The sequence below is a fragment of the Bombyx mori genome, chromosome 12, assembly GCF_030269925.1.
Source record: "Bombyx mori chromosome 12, ASM3026992v2".
Taxonomy (NCBI): domain Eukaryota; kingdom Metazoa; phylum Arthropoda; class Insecta; order Lepidoptera; family Bombycidae; genus Bombyx; species Bombyx mori.
Window position 1 is genome coordinate 5,338,554 of NC_085118.1, and position 23,947 is coordinate 5,362,500.

The following is a 23,947-nucleotide window of genomic DNA, read 5'->3' on the forward strand; positions in this document are numbered from 1 at the left end:
AACCTTCCTTCCTTCTTTCTTAAGGTAATTATGTAAGCTGTGGCCGCGAAGGGTTCACCCCCGTACATCACGCAATTTATAACTTTCGTTGTAGAAAACGCGTAAAAGCAACTTAGCTAGCACCAATCGATATACACATTTAACTTTGTTTTAAGTCTCCGAACACCTATTGCGACTGTCTTCTTTGAGTTCGAACAAATTGTTTGAACATTAACGTCAGTTTCATCTCTGAGGTTAATTTTTTGCATACTTTATGTCGCTGGCTTTCACAATTGAACTGTAAAAATCGACTTTATTCAATTTAATTCTACTCTAAAGGTTTCAAGTATAGTCTAGTGTGTACAAAAACTCAGCCCACTGATTTTCTCGCCGGATCTTCTCAGAGGGTCGCGTTTCCGATTCGGTGGTAGATTTTACGAAACACTGCTCTTGTTAGGACCAGTGTTAGCAACACTCCCGGTTTGAGCCCCAAGAGCTCACCTACACGTCAAGGAGAAGTTGAAATAGACTCTCAAGGCTATCAGCATAGGTAGGAAAAAATCTCTGAGGTTAATTTTTAGCATACTTTATGTCATTCGCTTTCAAAATTGAACTGTAAAAATCAGCTATATTAAATTTAAGTCTACTCTAAAGGTTTCGAGAATAGTCTAGTCGGTACAAAAAGTCGATGTATGCGATAAAACGTGCGGTAAGGGCCGTATTATACAGGTATATTTTTCGAGCGGTAAGGGAGACGCTGGGACTGGCCGGCGGGTGGCTGGTGGCCGATAGCCGCGGCCGGTTCTCTGCCCGAGTCCGTGGTGGCTTTAGTCTGCTGTAGTTCTGTAGTACCGCACGGGCGTAGTCACACGGCGGACGCATGCCGCGGTCCCGCGCGATCACTTCCAATAAAACATTTTGAGTGTCTGTAGACTTCGTGCAGTGTACTTTGGGGTTCACTCGGAAGGGGTGAGGGGGAGTCTGGAGAAAGTGCGAGGCGAGCGCCCTCTATTACATAACATTTGATAACTGGATCTATCGTTTTTGTTGCGTGATAACAGTGAGTACGAGCTTTTGTTGTTTATCGAACTTTTTCATGTAAGAGCTTTTCAATTAGTTTATTTTTGCTGAATTAAAATCTACTCTGTTTTTCAATAAAAAAAAAAAAAACATTTTATCAATGTATTTATTTTGTGAAAATATACAATTTTTTTTCAAATTTAATTTCATTCAAATTTAATCTTCTAATTATCATTCCAGTTAGCTTACGGCGTATTTTTCTTTCGTCCAAGTGTATTGTGTCATTAAGTTATCTAAAGTTATATCTGAAGGTCGCATTGCGCATGCCTTATCTATTACTATATCCTTATCATGTAAACAAAAGCTTTGTAGATGATGAAATACCGATAAAGGAATTCTTACAAAGCATGCTTAGAGAGAATTTCTTATTTTTTTAAGTCCGTGTATCGTGTTTTTAATTCGTTGTACTTCTATGTATTTTTTCTTGTACATTGCTAATGTGATTTTAATAAGAACTTCACGTCCCTCACTATAAATGCAATATCATTTTTATAAAATATGGACATAATTGTTTATTTTCTAAAATAATCTCGAATGCTATTATCAGACTTTCTGTTTGAAATTCTACAACAAAATTGGATCAAATACAGAATGACGTGCAAGATATTCAACCAAGGCAATTGCCAAGAGTAGTCGAGATCGTGCCGGACACTCTCCTTATCTTAGCTATAATCTCTGCTTACTTCCAACTATCGGACACAGAGAAGTAGTTAGTACATTTAGTATTTGCTCGAGTTTCGGCGGGTGGTTAATGTGACCTATAAAATATCCTCGTTTTTTTTAAATCAATTAATTTGTTCTTCAGCTGTTAATAGGGCGTATTGTTAGCCCGCATTGATATGTATCGTCTTGCCTATTGCTGTGCAAGGCAGTTATGTGGTCCGTGAATAAGGGTATGACAGCCGTTTTACAATACAATTAAGGCTTTTGGAACGAAGTTCCTTATGGGACAATGCGGAGAGGTATCCTAATCGGGAAAAAACGTCCGTAACGTAATATTTTTTCATCATGTCTCAAAGTGTTGGCTTTGATGTTGTGTTCTGCTCATGTTCCATTAACCCCAACACCAGATAAAACATTGGCTCATTCACCTATCTACCTACAAAATTTCGTAAATTTCTTAACATGACTTAATTGTACTGAACAGAGTTCTTGTTTAAGAGTTAGCGTCCGCAACCGTGTTAGTATCGATTTACAAACAACCTTAATTTTGTTGTCATCTTCTTTAATTAGAATATTTTGATTTGCATATCAGTGGCTAGAACGTTGAAAGAAAAACTAATTAAGATATTTCACAATCAACGGTTTCAAGCTAAGAATAACATTTTCCTCCAATTTCCAATTCCTATGTTATGTTACGAACAAATATCAAACCTTTCATGACACTTTTAAGTCAGACCCAGAGGTATAGAAGACATCACTCACAACAATACTAACGAGGAGATCAAAAATACAAGTTGAATTGAAATAAAACAACTCCATTTTCATATTCAATTCTTCTACCATAAACTGAAAATTACTGTACATTGCGAAAAGAAATATACTAAGCTGGGCATGACTCACGATTTCATTGGCGTTCTAATATGTAATTTATAATGTAACTTATATGTACATATATTTATATATATACAGTCAAACCTGGATAAGCGAGAACTGGATAAGTGAGAAAACTCTATAAGTGAGAGTAATAGCCAGGACCCGTCATTTTAAGCTCCTAAAACCTCTATTAGAGAGAAACAGAAACCTCTGTAAGAGAGAGTCGTTTTTCCCTCATGGACCTCCATAAGTGAGACTGCTACTTATCTACCTCTATAAGCGACAGTCGAGCTTTATTTATTTATATTATTTAGGAGGAACAAATGAAAAAACCAATTACAAATTTAACATCTGCTATTTTATGACTCATTCTTAACTTTTGTGGAACTTCCTTCTATTGTTTTTGAATTGTTTTCTCGTCAATATTGAACATATTCTATTTCGTGGAACTAAATAACGTTGTTATTTTATCGCATTCTTTTCGAATGGACACGTGTCCCTGTGTACCGTCCTATTTGTCGGACTTACTCAGTTTATCGTTAATCAATTGCGAAGGAAAGTTCTGTTCTGCATCATGCCAAAACGGAAAATTAAAGTACTGTCATTAAGTGAATAGTGAATGCGTTTGAAGCCGGAAAATCGCGAAATGAAATTCAGAGGGAGCATTAGCGAGAAACTCGGGTTAGTGAGAAACCTCTATAAGCGAGAATGAGATTGTGCTCCCTTGAACTCTCACTTATCCAGGTTTGACTGTAATATGTAATTTTTGCTTTTTCGCAAATTCTGTTGTCTGAAATTTTCCTTTACAAAAGAACAATTCAAAAATTTACATTTCTAATCGGATTCGTATATCTATTTTTAAAGATAGATTTTCGTAGCTCAACTACTTCTTTCCCAAAATTGAACATAGTTTTTTAATCAGTTCGATCCTAACATTATTTTATTCATTTAAATTTGTCGAATAGCTTACAGTTTATCCGACATCTAAAACTGTAGCTGACATCTTTCTTTCATCATTTAACTTGTAAATTTTAAGCCCGTATTATGCATTAATCTATACTAATATTATACAGAGGAAAGATTTGTTTGTTTGTTTGTATTGAATAGGCTCCGAAGCCACTGAACCGATTTGAAAAATTCTTTCACTGTTTGGAAGCTACACTATTCCCGAGTTATAATATTATTTTGAAAAAAATTTAGGGATCCTTACTAAAACTTCAATAATGTAACCCAAGGTGTAAAAAAATTACATAAAATATTCTTTACATATCGCGTGCCCTGCGAAAACTATTGATGATAGAATAAAATAATGTGCTACGAATTTATAGAACACGTCATTATTATATTTACAAAAAGTGTCGCGACAACATATTATGTCTAACTATTATAGTTATGCAATAAGTGTTATTTTATTTAAAAAAATAAACCAACGTCAAACATCGTTAAAATTTTTGTTAAATACCCGAGCGGAGCCGGAGCGGGCCGCTAGTGTTTTAATACAGAGATGAAGTGGTACGACATAGAAAATAATATAAATTTTCCGTAATAAGATTTAATAGCTAATAATACACCCTTCCTGTTAAATCATTCTGCATAAGATTAAGCCGGCCTTGTGAAGATACTAGTTTGTTCCCAGTTCCCGTTTCATCTTGATCGTAATCTGTTCACCTCGGTCGATCGTTTATACGGGCTTTACCAAAATAGTTAAAGTTTAGCTTTGGCCATTTAAGCTGCTTTCAGACTACGCTATAATATAACAGCATATCGTCGTTGTCAAACCAAACAAATCTGCTATGTGCTGTTATAAATGTATCTGGTATAATTTATTTTATTTGATATAATTTATTTTTTTACTGGTGGTAGGACCTCTTGTGAGCCCATGCGGGTGAGTAACACCACCCTGCCTATTTCTGCCGTGAAGCAGTAATGCGTTTCGGTTTGAAGGGTGGGGCAGCCGTTGTAACTATACTTGAGACCTTAGAACTTGTATCTCAAGGTGGGTGGCGCATTTGCGTTGTGGATGTCTATGGGCTCCAGTAACCACTTAACACCAGGTGGGCTGTGAGCTCGTCCACCCATCTAAGCAATTAAAAAAAAATGTATGTCTTATCTATGTATCTTTGTATGTATCTATGTACATATTTGTTTAGGCCATGTAATTTATAACATAGTGTTAATTTTACTCATATCTACTGTAATTCTTTAAATTATCGCCATGTATATTATCTTCATCACAGCTACGTACTTCTTGAATCTTTCACTTCATCAATGGGGGTTAACTGGAGAATGCCTGCATGGCGTTAAGTTCGCCTTTGTACACTATTTTGAGCAATAAACAATTTTCATTCATTCATTCATTATGTGCACTTTTTTAGATTTTTACTTTTGGTGTAGTTCACAGCCCTATCTACCGTATAAAAAAAATCTGTTATGTGTCTATATATATATCTATAGCTTTCATTTGATATTTTTCTTAAAATTTAAACCTTCATATAAAATTTTATACGAAAATCTTTTTACTTGTTAATTCAAAATATAGTTTTTGCATATAGCAGATTTTGGTTTGACAGCGACGATATAGTATATAGCTCATAGCACAACAATATCGCGCAACATACATTGTTAAGGACACGTTCACACTGTACTGTACTATATATTATTGGCTTACTATACGGCTTACTTACTACGCTATACTATATGGCACTATAGCATAGCGTAGTTTGAAAGCAGCTTTAATATTGTAAATTATATTGAAACATTTTATCTTCTTCTTTTTACTCTTGATAAAATATAGAATATAACAAGCAGGCATCACCTTCGGCCGAAAAACGTCTATACTTTTCGCATAGCAGTTTTGCGGATAGCTTGTCGGTGCAAAAAGAAAAAAATTACGTACTAAGACACAAATACAAAAAAAATTGATTATAAACTATAAAGAAGAAGAATATATAGATAATGTATTTGAGTAATGTATTTTTTTCGATTTACCCGAATTTTAGACACAATTAAAACTCCTATAATGGCTCATACAGAAGTAGACAATAGTTGGCACAATCTTCTTACGTCGACGAATACCAACTTAGTCGTCTGTGACCAACGACAGCTGTAAAGTAATAAAACTCGTTTCTAATATACATTATGAAACATCTAATATATAAAATTCTCGTGTCACAATGTTCGTTCCCATACTCCTTCGAAACCGCTTGACCGATTCTCATGAAATTTTTTATGCATATTCAGTAAGCCTGAGAATCGGCTACTATCTATTTTTCATACCCCTAAGTGATTAGGGTTGTCCACCCCTAACATATTTTTTTTTATTTGGACATTTTTTTTTGTTATAATGAGGTATTATGTGGGTGAACGAGGTTTTGTTATTTTTATTATATATTCCCTCATCGTTCACAGCACTAAATATCTCTTTCACTCATTTACCACATCCTTACACACTTACAATAAGTTACTTTTTTTTTCTACACTAGAAATTCCCTAGAAATCTTATATATGGCAAAACAATGTTTGCCGGGTCAGCTAGTAGCATATAAAAAGATTAAAAACTGTAATCGCCCGATTAAGTCGTAAAATTAGTTTTAAAAACTAAAATTACAATTCTAATAATGGCTCATTTGTGATTGATGTAAACATTTCGTAAGTAGGTATATAGTTTAATCAGACGTTACAAATATTGAATTTACTCGTGTACCAATTCAATGTCTGAAACATTAATATTAACTAAACAAATATTTTATAGTTTATTGTCATATTTATTGTATACGTTTCGTGAATTTTATTCGCTAATGTCAATGTATGTTATCTGTAGACAGTCCACCACACATCTGACTTTGATGTTAAGCTGTTTTTTAAGCTTAAAGATGAGTCTTCAATTATGCCCTATCGGTTTTACTTATGTTAAAAACCACTTTGTTACAAAATCTTTCTATATTATTAACTGACTTCAAGCAAGAAGGTGGCTCGCAATTCAACCGTATTTTTCACGTGTGGTTTTTCAAGTTTCAAGAAACAACTCAGAACTTTTTTCTAGGTCAACCGATTTTGATGAATATTTTTGTTTGAAAGCTGGTGCTTCTCATGTGGTGGGCCCATTTAAATTTTATCAACTTTCGACAAGTAGTTTATGAATTAATCCTAGCAAAAGATATATAATTGACTTTGACTAAATTGAAGACGTCCTCACTTCGATTTGACGAAGTTGGTTTTCTTTCATTAAAAATTTGTGTAATTATTTTTGGAACGAAATTCCTTATGGGACGATGCGGAGGGGTACCCTAGCCGGGAAAAAACGTCAGTAACGTAAGATTAGTAATGCACACAGTATACGACTTAATTTTGAAATAACGTACAAATTAGTAATGCACACAGTGTACGACTTAACTTTGTAATAACGTACAAAAAATAACATATTTTTTTATCATTCATTGACCACGATCTCAGAGCGTTCGTTTGCGCAATACAATTGTGAATGAAGTGTACCACAATAAGCTCGCACGTTACCGAATGACCGTGGGTTGTTGCGAAACCTCCAGTTTTATCTTCTTTATACCTCGACGAGAACTTAAAATTAATATTTTAATAATAAGGAACTTCGTTCCTATCCGGTGTGCCACGCACGACACCACACATCTTTTTTTTAATTTGTTTACTAGGTTCACACAACTAGATAAAATCTACACGCATTAGTATTTAATTTAAATAGAAATATATACATTATTCAGATTTAGAATCAATTAAATGAAACGTGATATTTAAGCGTCGTACAAGCGAATATAAAACGATACTAATAACTAAATTCTAAACAATACGTAGCATTATTTCAGTAAGCGACAACTGTAACTCGTTAAGGAAACGCAACGGGCCTCTAGAGCAGTCGCGGCACTAATGGTGTGTCGTGCTGCCAATTTGAAAGCCTAAACCCTATCAAAGCGTATCCGCTTCGGACGCATCTATGTGCATTCGTAAATGTAAACGACATTTTGTTTGTTTGTGAACGACGCTTGGGCTGTATTGCTTTATTTTTTTCGAATTTCATTTCTTATTCCATATTTAGTGCTGGAAAGTGAAAATGCTTCGGAGTTTTATGTTTTCAAAGTTTATTTTCGATATTCGTGTCGATAAGCAAAAGAGCTTACGTCCCACGTAATGAGTTGCTCGCTCCGGGCATTTCGATATTGCATTAATTGTTACGTCATAATACATCTTGTAAAAATAAACATTTAAAAAAAAAAACATATTTAAAAAAAAAAGACATGCCCGCTGAGTTTCTTGCCAGTTCTTCTCGGCTAGTTTTTGTGAATTGGCGGTAGTTCTTTTTGACGTTCAACAATTATGTACTTTCATTTATGTTAAATAATTTTCGGTAAGTGTTGATAGGAGTTCACAGGCATCGTCATGACAATGCCGTCGTCTATCTTAAACCAAAATCATAAAACGCATGACTGATTCGCGACGGCATAGGGCAGAATGATTTTGTCAACACACACGAGTTAAAAAAAAACATATGACAGAATTACATTAATTTGAGGTTTTTGATTTAGTGTTTGCAAATTTATATGGAAGCTACGGAACGCATAGGGAAAACAAGTATTTGAAATTATTTTTGATACTCCTAAGCCTCTTTTTAACGGTCTTAACCAAACCATCTTCAAACTACATACATTGCTCGACGTTCGTTCAATAATATGGTTTATCAATATTTTCTCATCTTTTCTATTTGATCCTTTCACTATTTGGCTGCTAATGCATGGTCGCAGATAATGTTATTGTTTACATACAAAGCAATGAATAAAAAATATCCATGAACTGTTAATAATCAGCTGTTCAAACATGAAAAACAAACAAAACTTTGAATGAAATGAGAAATGCGTTTTACAAGAGAATTTTATTAGGTACACAAAAAATATATTTTTTTACAGCAACTGTAGGCACAAAGCAGGTGTGATTTTGCAAGAAATAGCGCAGGGTTCAATAATCACATCATAAATACCTATACAGCGGTCTCACTATGCGTTTATTTAATTGTTTCATGTGCTTTACATTGGTTTGTTAGGGTCAAAATGATACAACATAACTAAAAAAATATTAGAGAATTATTTAATTCATTTATTATTTATTAAATATTATTATAAAGAGAAACAATGAAATATATTGGATATTCAGTTACGTGCTTTTAAATTTACTTCATAAATACTAATTGCACTAAGGAACGTACAAAAGCAATTTTCTAAATTAGAAAATTTACATCAGGGAACCGTGTATAAGGTTTAATTGTGTCGTAACTTACACGGACCGACTTCTAACTACTGGCATAAACAATGCAACAAAACCCTTAGGCTGCAAGTTATGGAATACTTAAAACATCTATGAAAGCATGTATCTTATTAGCTTAGATAAGGATAATCTAATATGTATTTAAGGTTAAGGTTAAATAATATAAACTAAAGAGGACCCGAGGATCAACTTTGTTTAGCCTAAGGAATTTTAATTAACGTCTAAACAAAGTGTTGGTTTATGTTTGTTTGTACACTAAAAATGGCATTGGTGTAGCCATTTTGGATTATATTGACCGGGAACTTATTCAGCTATCTACGGAAGAATAACAATAATAAGAAAATCTAAGCTGTTTGCTACTCAATAGAAATAGTTAAAATGTTTATACGCACCCGTATAAGGAGTAATTAACTTTTGACTTTAAAATTTAAGTTGGAATTAGTTTTGATTATTAAAACAGTTTTGTCGAAATGAGTTTTGACTATTATTGCCGCGACCTTCCTTTGGACGCCGACCTTGGGAAATTACAATGCAATTGTTATGAAATTCGGTTAATACAATGTTTACACAATTGGTTAAAAAAAATACTAAAATTATTAATGTGGCAGTGCAACATTTTAATTTCAATTTAAGTGTCTTAATAATGTGGCATGTTGATTCAACCATCATTGTTCAATAGTTGTGACGGTACACGGTTTGATATCGAAAAGTTTTGATCAACACCTTAAGAAACTTTCGTTATTGGGTTAGGGGCCTGCTACAGAACGCAGTTATCTTCGATACTGCGCATATTGTGAGGAGGTTTCTCATCCTGGAGTCCTAACTACTGGTGGTTTGTGTCGTAGACATCGCCATCAGAGGTAATCTATTTATATAGTATAGTGTTTTTAAAAAATAGTATGTTTAGTATCTCTTTAAAAAATAGTGTATAATATATATAATAAATATTTATAATAAGATTTAAAAAAAAAGATGTGCGGTGTTGTGGCACACCGGATAGGAACGAAGATTTTAAGTTCTATTCGAGGTATAAAGAATGTAAAACTGGAGGTTTCGCAACAACCCACGGTCATTCGGTAACGTGCGAACTTATTGTGGTACACTTCATTCACGGTTGTTTGCATAAGAGTTAGTGTATTGCGCAAACGAACGCTCTGGGATCGTCGTCAATGAATGATAAAAAAATATGTTATTTTTTGTGCGTTATTACAAAGTTAAGTCGTACACTGTGCGCATTACTAATTTGTACGTTATTACAAAGCTAAGTCGTACACTGTGTGCATTACTAATAAAAATCTTACGTTACGGACGTTTTTATATACATTAAAAAAAGAATGTTTAAATATTGTAGGCAATACAGGAGGGCCATCAGTCCATACTCGCTCGTTTACCAGTGATTGGATCAGACATATTTTATCATCAACAGTCCAGTCCCACGCTCCGTAAATCCAACCAAAGATCTATTAAGCGATTGGCTCAATCAGAGCACTTCATATTCGATTGGTAACGTAGCAGATTCACATAAATTGTTGAAACGATAACGCCGGGTGGCATTCACCTCATCTATCTTTCGAGGCGGTCGCGTAGATTAGTTAGTGCCAACGCGTCGTTGGTATACCTGAGATTCGAGCCGAAATCAACGATGACGCTTAATAGATGATACTGCGAAGAAGAACGATCACAATAAAAATACTTAATTTATTTAGGTGTCATAAAATAAAAAGTCGTATTATATATAGTACTAGCCATACTCGCCAGCTTCGCTGGGCATTTAAAATTAACATTATTATTTATTGTCATTATTATTATTAGGGAGTCCAACACTCATATAAATATTAGCCTATCCATTAAGTACATGTATTTTCAAGTCAATCGGTTGTATGGTTCAGTAGTTATAACGGAACATCCGTAAAAACCACTGTAGATTGATATATTAGTATAGATATATATAGTAATAAATTCGCAGTTAAGAAATTGTGTTCATAAAAGAGGCAAGTAAATTGTCCTGGCACTGTAACGTGCTCGTAAGATATTGGGATCACTAAAAATATTTATGAGTTTTTTGACAGCTAATGTTTTTCAATTTGAGTTATAGCAATATCGATTAAAGTTAACTTTATTGAAACATTGTAAGAAATAATTTTAATAAATCAATCGATCTATATCAAGCTCGACAGTAAATAACTCTCAGTTCCGAAAAAGGAACGATAAGTATTGACGTGTCGCTAGCAAACTTATAACTCGAGGAAAAAATAATCTTACAGTTAGAATAAAGAAAGAAGGTGATTTTTTTAATTTCTTGGTAACACAACATTGACATAAAAATAATTAAATTCAAACGTCGAAATATTGAATTCCATAGCTTAATTTAAAGCATTGAACAGCTTTCCGTGGATATTCAAATCATTCTTAAAATAGATAATTATGTAAATAAATACTCGTGTACAGTACCTAAAGTTAATATTAGCATAACACGTTTTTCTTGCTCCAGTTTTTTTTAAAGTACGAACTACGTGGTTTGACATAATAAAGATTAATACTTCGATTGTGGTCAGTTCTTTTGCTCCAATTTTTTTAGTGTTATTATTATTAGCCATTAAGACGTGGCGTTTTAGGGATGCCGAGGTAGTTTAATTTTCAAGAGAATACTTTCTTACATTTGTTATTTTTTATATTTTGCCATGTCAAAAAATTATAATAAAAGTAGTATTTTCTTCCTCGCGAATGGTATACACGGTAAAACGGTATTTATATACGGTATATACGGTATTTATACATTATCAAAGTTTTAATAATTAATGAAAGGGAGATTTGGCCTTATAATAGTTTTAATTATGATACTCTAAGAGTAGGAAATATTATGGTTATTTTTTTTACTTTAGCCTGTGCAATGAATTGATTAAATAATCATTTACCCCGTCCGCGCGTTGTTAGATAGCCCCGAGGGCAATCAATATTTAGGTAGGGACAAAAAAACATTTAAGAATTTGGGTTTAATTGGAGTTCGCATAGTAAGGTAAGCTTGAAAAAGGAAGGGCTTATGTGAAATAAAGGATTTTGTAATAGTAAAAAAATTATTAAATAGCAAAATTTACCTGCGGTCAAAGCAATCCAGATTTAGGTCGGCCGTTGCTAGTCTACATGCTTTCCATTATTCATGTCCAATTGTTTCGGTGACGGAAAATCGTTAGTCCCCGGTGACTCATTAAAGAAATTCGAGTGGCTTTTAATACCACCGATTTCGAGATTTCGCTCACCGATAACAAGTTTTATCAGCAGTACCTAAGTAATAAGAGAACAATTATTTTCAAGGAGGAAATTTGTCGGATTTGTTATTTCGTTGAGCACATTTATTAGGGTGCGTTTCACTTATTCCGAATAAAGTTTTTATTTTTTATTTTATTGAATTTTATTTATTATGTTATATTTAAATTAATTGAAATAATAATGCTATTTTAACAATGATCCCTTCTAGTCGGAACGCCAAACAGCTAGACCCTTACACAAGGTCATCATAATTGCTATTGTAAAATTCACTATTCTATACGAAATAAAACGACCTATTATTTATCGACAAAGTGAAATCAGTTCAGTTTTTCTATCATTATATAAAAAAAAAACAATACCATTGAAACACCTCGGTCATTGAATTATTGACTTTTCCATTGAAATGTCCAATGTTAGCGGGTCACGTGTCAATAAGGTTGTCCTTGGGTTACTATGCTTTTGAAATGGATTGTTGCATTTGTATATTAACATATCGATTACGTGCGACCGTTTAAGTGTTTGTTGAAATACTGTGAATGAAAACGCTGCAAATGGTGTTCGTGTCATGGTGTTTCTTATACAATAGTTTTTGTTGTTCATGTGACCACTGTAACATTTTCTCTTAAAATATTATAACAACATGAAAAAATGCAACGCAATCAAACAAAGGTGAATCTGCTGAAACGACCAGTACTAAGCCATAAGTATGATGGACGCCTGAGCTCATTTATTGTTATTCGTCATTGAAACTCACAGACTTTACAAACGTGACATCCCTCTTGAGGAATCTCTACGAATCCTCAATTTTAAAATTCATCACCCACCGATTTTCGCATACTTAGCCAGCGTACGATCTCACCCCTGCCCAATAATCGTAGGGGGCCCACGCCCGGAAAGAGGAGTTCGCCCTAAGGTCCGCACGACACCCCCTTTCTTCTATGATTCAAACGAGAACGCACGACATCTTTGCGGCCATAATATGCAGAATGACGTTACCTATTCGAGGTAGCTCAGAATTCAGTGCAATCCAGAAAATAAATATTCATTTTGGGTTTTTGGTAGAATCAATTACACTTTCGGCTTCAAGAACTGTTCCCTTAAGCCTTGTTCGGATTAGGCGAGTATTTTAGTCGAGTATCGAGTAATTTAGTGGTTAAACTATCGCTACTCGCCCGAAAAAATAGAACAAAATGGATTGACTTTACTAAATTATTAACTAACCTACTCGACAAAATTTTTGGTGCTCAGACACATTTAGCTACTAAATTACTTGGTACTCGACTAAAATACTTGCCTAGTCCGAACAAGGCTTTACAGCCTGAATGTATTATTTGTTCACGGAAACCAAATCTAGAACCAATTTCAAATCTAAAATGAAAAATACTCAAAAAAAAAGGTGAACAATAAATAAACAGAATGTAAGAGCTGTTAAAGTTTCAATTTGCGAATGTTATGTCACATCGACGGTGGTTTTCAGCAGAGTTTTCACCCGAAACTACTATGAGTGAATTATCAGTGGGATTTGTCACGCGATCTTGAACTTTATCGTAAAGTCGTCACGTCTGAAATCACGAACACTAAACTTGAATTAAGTTGGTCAACTTGAATATGTATATTTCACCGAATTAAACAAGCGCAACAATGACAAATTTATGGCTAATTAGTTAATTTTTGTCGCTTATGTGGTTCAAGTCTAGAATTTTTTAAATAATTCATTACGATTCATTATTTATTTCGAAAGATATGTTAAGATTAAGTGTTCGACCTTATAACTCAAGGTGGGTGTGGGAAATTTCATTATGAAATTTAAGGCCCATCTATCGATGAAAAAATATTTGTTTAAAGTCCTTTAAAAATAATAATACATATATGTATCTACAATACTACCCATTAAGAAAGATATGACAATTTAATTTAATTTAAATGTTAAGAAACAATGCTGCTTATTAATGTTCGAATTATACAATGTCCATTATTCGTCAACGCGATATTTATGTATGACGTCATTATTTGAATTATTCATCGGGGTGATTTTAGTTGATTCAAAAGAATTGATGACAAATTCCTAATTTACGTATATTGTTTGTTATTGTTTTCATCGTATTCGTCTACACGCAGTAGTTCAGTAGAAAATGGGGTTATCGGTGCTGTAATCTAGAACTTCTTAAGTGGTCGTGTTTTTGTCAAATAAATACTCCTGGAAAACGTAACCTAATTTAATGTTTTTCGTTTTCCATTAATATTTTTAAAACAGTAAAACGAATAACCAAACGAGTAATTACTCTGTAAATAAAAAGTTTGGTCCGGAAAGTTTTAATTATCGATTTAATCTCCAAAATATGACACATTTTATTTCACTAGGCACACGGGGCATAGCTGGTAAACATAATAAATAAACGTTCTTAAACAGTTCGATGATATCAAACAAAGATCACCATAAAAATCCAAGAATCGTGAGAAAAAAGGATCCATTAAAAGTTCGAGCACATTGAATTCGATCGAAAAAATTCCGATGAATCGATCGGCGTCCTCAGATATCTTCATCAAAATGCGCAGCGCATGTGTGTACGTTTGGCTAAGCGTGACTTTTAAAATCTTTTGGTTTTACTTACGTATTGATAAAGTGAAATGTCGTTTCATTTAAATCGAAAACGTTTTTTTTGGAACGATGTTCCTTATGGGACGATGCGGAGGGGTACCGGGCAAAAAACGTCCGTAACGTGAGATTTTTATTAGTAATGCATACAGTATACGACTTAACTTTGTAATAACGTACAAATTAGTAATGCACACAGTGTACGACTTAACTTTGTAATAACGTACAAAAAATAACATTTTTTTATCATTCATTGACCACGATCTCAGAGCGTTCGTTTGCGCAATACTAACTCTTATGCAAACAACCGTGAATGAAGTGTACCACGATAAGTTCGCACGCTACCGAATGACCGTGGGTTGTTGCGAATCCTCCAGTTTTATGTTCTTTATACCTCGAATAGAACTTAAAATTAATATTTTTATAATAAGGAACTTCGTTCCTATCCGGTGTCCCACGACACCACACATTTTTTTTATTACTTTTTTAGATGTTTACAGAATCTGTAATGACAAATCTATGGTAGAATCTGCTCTCTCTATCTCTCTTCAATCGGTCCCTCATTGCTGTGGATCGTGACTCCGTTTGATTCCGTCAACTAGCTGTCTCCATCGATCCCGTTCAGTAGCTTGCTGGAGTGCCTCGCTGACAGGTATTTATAGTTCCTCCGCTATTTGGTCTGACGATCGTTTGGGACCTCTACCCCTAGGCCTTTTTCCCTCGATTTACCGTCTCTGCACTTTATAGAGCAATGGAGAATCTGCTTAGCGTTGCTCTTTCAGGTTGAACCCATAAGTTAACCTACCCATCCGCGTGAAGCTAGAATAGCCCCTTAGGCTACCAGTGAATAGGTAGGGATAAAAAAAAGTGAATCTTTATGATTACACATTGACATTGCTCGTTTCTATAGATGACGGTGACAACTCACTATCAGAGGCTGGACGCTTGTCTACCATGCTTGGCCTAATATTTTAAATGCAGATCTTTAGATCTTTGATTTAGAATATAAGACAGCTTCAAAACACATTTATACACATCACATTCAATCGAGTTATACTCAGGTATCAATATAATATTGTGTTAATTAAAACAAAATTCTTGAAGTACCTATGTCTAACCAAAACATTAAAACCCACCAAATAAGTAAGTACAAAATCATTTTTCTCGACAATTTCATAAGCATTAACGTATAAATTAATAGCGGTATAAATAATACAGCAGACAGTCTGAACATATTTCACTCGGGCGACCATAAATGGTCGGGTAGAGATTGCGAACAAGCCCGAGAGTATGCGGATGCATTTCATATTTTTGTGTTCGATAAAAAAATCAAACGCCGGTTTTATATTACGTATATCGTACGTGAGCAGCGTTCAAAGCCCGGGAAATCCCAGTGAATATTGACGGGAGTAGCTTTTAGGTAATATGTTAGGAATTTGTGTATGTATACGTATGTGTGTATATATATATTATACACAATTCAATTGATTGGTACACCGCGAGTAATAAGTTTCCAAACGATTCTTTTCCACCTGGTGGTTGTCTGGAAGAGTTCGCTCTTAGCGATAGGGCCGCCAATTGTAATTTTTTTTGGTGTACAGTAAAGAATAATCTCCCTCTCTCTGTACTAAAGAACTTTATAAAATAAAATACGATTGATTGCGGAGACGCTGTAGGCTCTTGTTCGTTTTATGGAAATGTGATTGTTGTCGATTATTATATAAATTTTGTTTTTATTTTACATGTTATATTTAACATAATGTTCAGACGACAAATTCGTTTTGCTTTTAGAAGACATATTACTTTACGAATTTTATTTATTTCAAACATAATGAGCAATAACAATTTGATTAAGCGTACATTTATAGTACATGTTTATGTCGAAGTGACTATATTATCATGCTTCTCAGCCTCAATTGCTTAAGGGGCTCAAACATCGGAATCCTGGCGAGAAAGCAATGTTGGTGATATTTGAAGTTTTATAAATGATCACGACGTAGAATACAGTCTTCAGACTAATTACGAACAACTCAGTAATAGGGCAGAGCGCTGTCTATTTGTCACCTTTCTTTTATTCTACCTAATTAAATTCCGTATACAATCGACAATACTACATAGTATAAAACAAAGTCGCTTTCTCTGTCCCTATATCCCTATGTATGCTTAAATCTTTAAAACTACGCAACGGATTTTGATGCGTTTTTTTTTTAATAGATAGAGTGATTAAAGAGGATGGTTTATATGTATAATAACATTCATTAAATAGTGGATAAATCAATAATAAATTAAAGTTTCCGAAGCGAAGCGAGGGCGGATCGCTAGTATACAATATTCTCCAAACTACACAGTACAGATAGAGTTAAAAAAAAAGGTAAGTATATTTCAACTACGACCCTTTTTGTTTAACTTAAAATAGATAATTCTTGACCCTCACCGTTGAATAATAAATGATTTTAAAGTACATTTTTTATTAAAAATTTATGGTAAATAATTCTCACGAACAATTCCGATTGATTGAGGCGAGTATCGAGTTTACGGCGAAACATTCGTGTTTGCGTTAATCGTGAATCAGTCGTGGAGTCCTGGAGGCGACACTCGATAGCGCCGGCTATACAGCAACTGAATTGTGACCACGCTATTGCAAACATGTCAGAACCATCCGAAGCAGTTACTCGCAAAATCAGATAAATACAGTAATGGTGTTGTCTTCATATATGCTTGCGGAATATTCGCCGACTCGCCGGAAAATTATATTTTAATGTATTTTAGGAGTTAAGTTTCCATGTTTGTTTCATGGATTCGATTGAGCTTAGACTTACCTATTCGATTCATTAAATATCATATGGGTTCAAATTTTGTATGCTCTGTATTACAGTAGGGGTCGGTATTGGGACATACTACATATCAAACACAATCTAGAAGGTCCCAGTTATAGATCGTGGTTGTACGTAGAGTCTTTCGACCACATTGTCATAGTAAAATTGGTGATAATTATACGAAATTCGTCACTTATCAGGATATCCTAATTTGGGGCCAAGTTATCATGTGTTCTATTCTTATTTATTTATTTAGTCAAAATGCTATAAAATAACAGGTAATACATATTACATGCGGTACCTTCGAAGGAATTCATGGTAACCATTTTGGAAATGGACTCACAAGGATCTAGAATTACTAAATCTATTTTTTGATTACATTTTACTGGTGGTAGGACCTCTTGTGAGTCCGCACGGGTAGGTACCTGCCTATTTCTGCCTTGAAGTAGTAATGCGTTTCGGTTTGAAGGGTGTGGCAGCCGTTGTAACTATACTGAGACCTTAGAACATACAGCTTAAGTTGGGTGGCGCATTTATGTTGTAGATGTCTATGAGCTCCAGTAACCACTTAACACCAGGTGAGCTGTGAGCTCGTTCACCCATCTAAAGAATAAAAAATAATCAAGTTATTTAGCAGCAATGGCGATCAATAAATAAGTCTGAAAATATCGGTGTAGTCTCTCGTTCAATACAAGCGCATTTAATTTATTCTGTAAGTAGTTTTTATTTAATTTCCATGAACTAATAAACCGTCGCCAGGGTTAAAATAAAACATCTGAACTTATTCACTATGTGTACTCGAAGGTAAGCAATGAAAACGTACTACCTATAAAGTGCACGCGGCTTTATAACGCTGTCGTGTGTGGTCCCTGGTTGCCACGGTAACGAAGGCACACACCTTAACTGATGGCCACCGCTAATTGTTAGAACTGAGACGGCGCCTGTGTCACCATACGCTTCTAAATGTCACCAAGAAGCCGTTACTTCGATTGTTTATCTGATTTTCCGACCAATTAAAACCGAGTAACGTATTCTAATACTAAGAATCGAGTGGAGGCCGGATTCGCTCGTTTTAAATTATACTTTTATATTGCTTAGCGACCGTAATGTTCAACTATAACCATTACTGAGATAATTATTGGCATGTTTAAATATTAACATCGGTAAATTATTTTTGTATTATTAGTATCGTAATGTTTACATCAAAATTAAAATCTAGACGCTCAATGAAAGTGTAAAATATTACAAAACATAATTGTGTAAGAGAAAATCTCGCAACGAATAGTATTACAAATTAATCTGCGCACCATAAAACGTCTAGTAGATATAACTCACCGTTTCTATTTGAAATAAATTAATTTTAATATATTTAAAAAAAAATCTAAAGAATTGTATACCATTGTATACAATGAAAAACTGCTTTTCGCAATTAATGTCGGATTCTTAAAATTTACAGGCAAATTTATTTATTAAAAGTACCCGCACTACCGGCTCTTAACTTTTTGTAATGCTTTTAAAGGGCTTATGATATTAAATCGTGTAAAAGTTAATCAACAGAAGAAGTAGACTGGACGTAATTGCGCGTGATACTTTAAGACATAAAAATCAGAACCGAAAAATAGTATTTGGATTTTACTACACTACACGCAATGGAACTCGAAATTATGAATCAGCTGACGCGTGAGTCATGAGTTGCGTGAGGAAAGTGGGGGTCTCTGCCTGCTCTATTTGTTCTACGTAGCACTGAGTCATTACTATTTTGGCTTCTTTTATTTTACATACTGGTTTTATTTTTATTTAATGGTGGTAGGACATTTTGTGAGTCCACATGGGCAGGCACCACCACCGCGCCTATATCTGCCGTAAAACAGTAATGCGTTTCGGCTGGAAGGGTGAGGCAGCCGTTATAACTATACTTGAGACCTTAAGGCTGGAAGGGTGAGGCAGCCGTTATAACTATACTTGAGACCTTAAAACTTATATCTTAGGGTGGGTGGCGCATTTACGTTGTAGATGTCTATGGGCTTCAGTTACCACTTAACACCATGTGGGCTGTGAGCTCGTCCACCCATTGAAGCAATAAAAAAATTTATTAAACTGTAAATTTAGGAATTTAAAGGGGATGAAAGAATTTAGCAAACATCCACTGTTTTTGTGCTACTAGATAAACCACACGCTGGGGTCGCTGTCTTGAGACTAAGCGACAGTTCAGTCTTGAAGCAAGTTAAATTAATGCGAGTCATTATACCTAACATCGAATCGCGACCAACTATAGCAATAAAAGGATTGTGAGCTTCGGTTACTGCCCAGCTGTGTTGCAGGCTTTCTGAGCTTCACATCAGCATGTGGGCAAACTCAAGAGCTTAGAAAGGATGAAAAGATAGGTCCAACGTCTAGATTGTACTTTTTTTTTAAATTTCCTTTCTTATCTCCAATACTTGTCTTTGTTCATAATTGCATTTTTTTTTGGTTTCGCCAATCGGAAAGTTAATCAAAACTACATATAATTAAAAAGATTGAAATATGCTAATCTTGATAATTACTACCGACATTTCTAATACTTTACATGTTTAGGTTTGTTTTCGTTAAGGCGTAGTAGGTCCCTAGTTCCTACGCCATATAGTTTTCTTGTAAATCCAATAGTAGAATAGTCGACATTTTAGCTAAATTCGTCATTTAAATTTCTTTAGGAACTATCCAAGAAAAACTGTCGTATTGAAAGAAAATTAAGGTTTTTATAAATTTTCCCGATACTAAACTCAATAAACTAAGTTTTGTGTGCCATTGGAATACATGAAAAGCGCGCTTCGTTTCTCAGTTTTAAGATTAACTTGTAAGGTACAATTTGAAATTTATTCTCACTTTAAGCATTTGTTAACGAATCCCGTTTAATTCCATTAATCTAATACTGTTAGTACAGGATCCCTGGTACACTTTTCATCATTTATTACTAACAAGCTGATTTTTCGTTAGTAGCTTCCTTTTGACTAGACGCCCAACTTTTTTCTTACAGTAACGTTGGTAAATGGTAGCTTACTGGGGTAGCAAGGATAAAATATATTAATTTCACGAATTTAAAATTTTTTTTTAAATTTTAAATTTTACACGAACCGAATTTTTCTTTGTTAATTTCTATCCTTGTTACCCCTAGTAAGCTATCATTTACCAACGTTACTGTAATGAAAAAAGTTGGGCGTCTAATCAAAAATCAGCTTGTTATTAATAAATGATGAAAAGTGTACCAGGGATCCTGTACTATGTTAGTGACCTTCATTACCGAATTAAGATCAGTTGAAATTTTAACGAAACATGCAAACATCGAACCGCTTATAAAAGCTTTACTTTATCTATTTAGGTCAGTGTGACTAATTAAAACTTTTGTTTCACACGCAAAATAAGTGGGCCTTCTATATCGGTCAGGTTGCTACGGTTGGCGGAGTGGTCCATAGATGTGGCTGTGGTCGCCGAGCCGTACTTCGTTCCCCCAGCAAATGATTGCTGGTTTGGGGACGACGGTGGCCCGGCGGCCATAGTCATAAGAAGAGACGCGGCGATCCCCCCCCTGGCGATGGTGACCAGGGGTCAAGGGTTCGTCGCGGTGCAACTGGAAGGGACCGTCGTGATCGGGGCGTACTTCTCTCCGAACAGGCCTACCGTCGAGTTCGGGCATTTCCTGGGCGGGATCGGGGCGATTGCTCGCCGCCTCGCTCCTCGTCCAGTGATTCTCGCGGGGGACCTCAATGCGAAGTCTGTCGCATGGGGCTCCCCCCGCTCGGACGCTCGTGGTAGGCTACTGGAGAGGTGGGCGCACGCGGCCGGCCTCTGTTTGTTAAATAGAGGTTCGGTTGCGACGTGCGTGCGGTGGCAGGGCGAGTCTATTGTGGACGTTACGTTCGCAAGCCCGGCCATCGCACGCCGTATCCGCGACTGGAGAGTTTTGGAGGGGGCGGAGACACTGTCAGATCACCGATATATTCGGTTTGATCTCTCCGCCCGTTCCGCAGTCGCGGACGTCCACGGGGACTACCCCCGTGGTGCGTCCCGGTCATTCCCCAAATGGGCACTGAAGCGCCTGAATAAGGAGCTCCTGATGGAAGCCTCTACGGTGGCGGCGTGGGCGCCCATGCGTCCACACCCGGTCGAGGTCGAGGGAGAGGCAGGATGGTTCCGGGACACGATGCGTCGCATCTGTGATGCGTCGATGCCCCGGATCGGCCCTCGACTTCCTAATCGCCAGGCGTACTGGTGGTCGCCCGAAATTGCGCAACTCCGCGTGGAGTGCGTTCGGGCGAGGCGCGAGTGCGCCAGGCATCGCCGCCGCCGCCTGCCGCGACGCAATGATCCGGTTGCATTCGCGGCGGAAGAGGTCCGGCTGCACGGCGCATTTCGCGTCGCGCAGAGGGCATTGCAGCTGGCCATCAGAAGAGCCAAGAACCAACACATGGAGGGTCTCTTGGAGACGCTGGATGAGGATCCGTGGGGGCGGCCCTATCATATGGTACGCAATAAAATGCGCCCATGGGCCCCCCCGATCACGGAGCGTCTCCAGCCTCAGCAGCTGCGGGACATCGTCTCGGCGCTGTTCCCGCAGGAGCGGGAGGGATTTATCGCTCCCGCTATGGACGCGCCGCCGGAATACGACGGTGAAGTCCCTGCTGAGGTGCCCCATATAACGGGGGCGGAGCTCCGTGTGGCCGTGCGCAAAATGTGTGCGAAGGACACTGCACCCGGCCCGGACGGCGTCCATGGCCGGGTTTGGGCCTTGGCTCTTGGTGCCCTAGGGGACCGACTCTTAAGGCTTTACAACTCCTGCCTCGAGTCGGGACGGTTTCCTTCATCGTGGAGGACGGGCAGACTCGTGCTGTTGAGAAAGGAAGGACGCCCGGCGGATACTGCCGCCGGGTACCGTCCCATCGTGTTGCTGGATGAGGTGGGCAAGCTGCTGGAACGCATTCTGACGGCCCGCATCATCCAGCATCTGGTCAGGGTGGGACCCAATCTGTCGGCGGAGCAGTATGGCTTCCGAGAGGGCCGCTCAACGGTAGACGCGATCCTTCGCGTGCGGGCCCTCTCGGAGGAGGCCGTCTCCAGGGGTGGGGTGGCTTTGGCGGTGTCGCTCGACATCGCCAATGCGTTTAACACCCTGCCCTGGTCCGTGATAAGGGGGGCGCTGGAACGACATGGAGTGCCTCCCTACCTTCGCCGGCTGGTGGGTTCCTACTTGGAGGACAGATCGGTCACGTGTACCGGACACGGTGGGATCCTGCACCGGTTCCCGGTCGTGCGCGGTGTTCCACAGGGGTCGGTGCTCGGCCCCCTTTTGTGGAATATCGGGTATGACTGGGTGCTGAGAGGTGCCCTCCTCCCGGGCCTGAGCGTAATCTGTTACGCAGACGACACGTTGGTCGTGGCCCGGGGGGGTAGTTTTGGCGAGTCTGCCCGTCTTGCTACCGCTGGGGTGGCGCATGTCGTCGGCAAAATCAGGAGATTGGGCCTCGACGTGGCGCTCAGTAAATCCGAGGCCATGTGGTTCCACAGGCCCCGGAGAGTGCCACCTGTCGATGCCCATATCGTGGTTGGAGGCGTCCGTATCGGGGTCGGGGTGCAGTTGAAGTACCTCGGCCTCATTCTGGACAGTCGTTGGACCTTTCGTGCTCACTTTCAGAGCCTGGTCCCTCGTTTGTTGGGGGTGGCCGGCGCGTTAAGCCGGCTTCTGCCCAACGTCGGGGGGCCTGACCAGGTGACGCGCCGTCTCTATACGGGGGTGGTGCGATCAATGGCCCTATACGGGGCACCTGTGTGGGGCCAGTCCCTGGCCGCGGGGGTGGCGAAGCTGCTGCAACGGCCGCAACGCACCATCGCGGTCAGGGTCATCCGTGGTTATCGCACCATCTCCTTTGAGGCGGCGTGTGTACTGGCTGGGACGCCGCCTTGGGTTCTGGAAGCGGAGGCGCTCGCCGCTGACTATCAGTGGCGGGCTGACCTTCGTGCCCGGGACGTGGCGCGTCCCAGCCCCAGTGTGGTCAGAGCGCGGAGGGCCCAATCTCGGCGGTCCGTGCTGGAGTCATGGTCCAGACGGCTGGCTGATCCTTCGGCTGGTCGTAGGACCGTCGAGGCGATTCGCCCGGTCCTTGTGGATTGGGTGAATCGTGACAGAGGACGCCTCACTTTCCGGCTCACGCAGGTGCTCACTGGGCATGGTTGCTTCGGTGAGTTCCTGCACCGGATCACAGCCGAGCCGACGGCAGAGTGCCACCATTGTGGTTGCGACTTGGACACGGCAGAGCATACGCTCGTCGCCTGCCCCGCATGGGAGGGGTGGCGCCGTGTCCTCGTCGCAAAAATAGGAAACGACTTGTCGTTGCCGAGTGTTGTGGCATCGATGCTC

The 23,947-nt window shown here is 37.9% G+C and overlaps 1 protein-coding gene across 2 annotated transcripts in view; it reads left to right on the top strand.

Moving 5' to 3' along the window:
• The first annotated feature begins 814 nt into the window (after positions 1-814).
• Positions 815-23,947, top strand: part of LOC101738491 (cadherin-86C) — a 138,032-nt gene continuing 114,899 nt past the window's right edge. Inside the window, exon 1 of one of the 2 annotated variants that reach the window (XM_038014421.2) lies at positions 815-1,077. The gene's annotated coding sequence lies outside the window, so the exon portion shown is untranslated. The remainder of the gene's footprint in view (positions 1,078-23,947) is intronic. The other variant, XM_004929403.5, reaches the window with a different exon arrangement.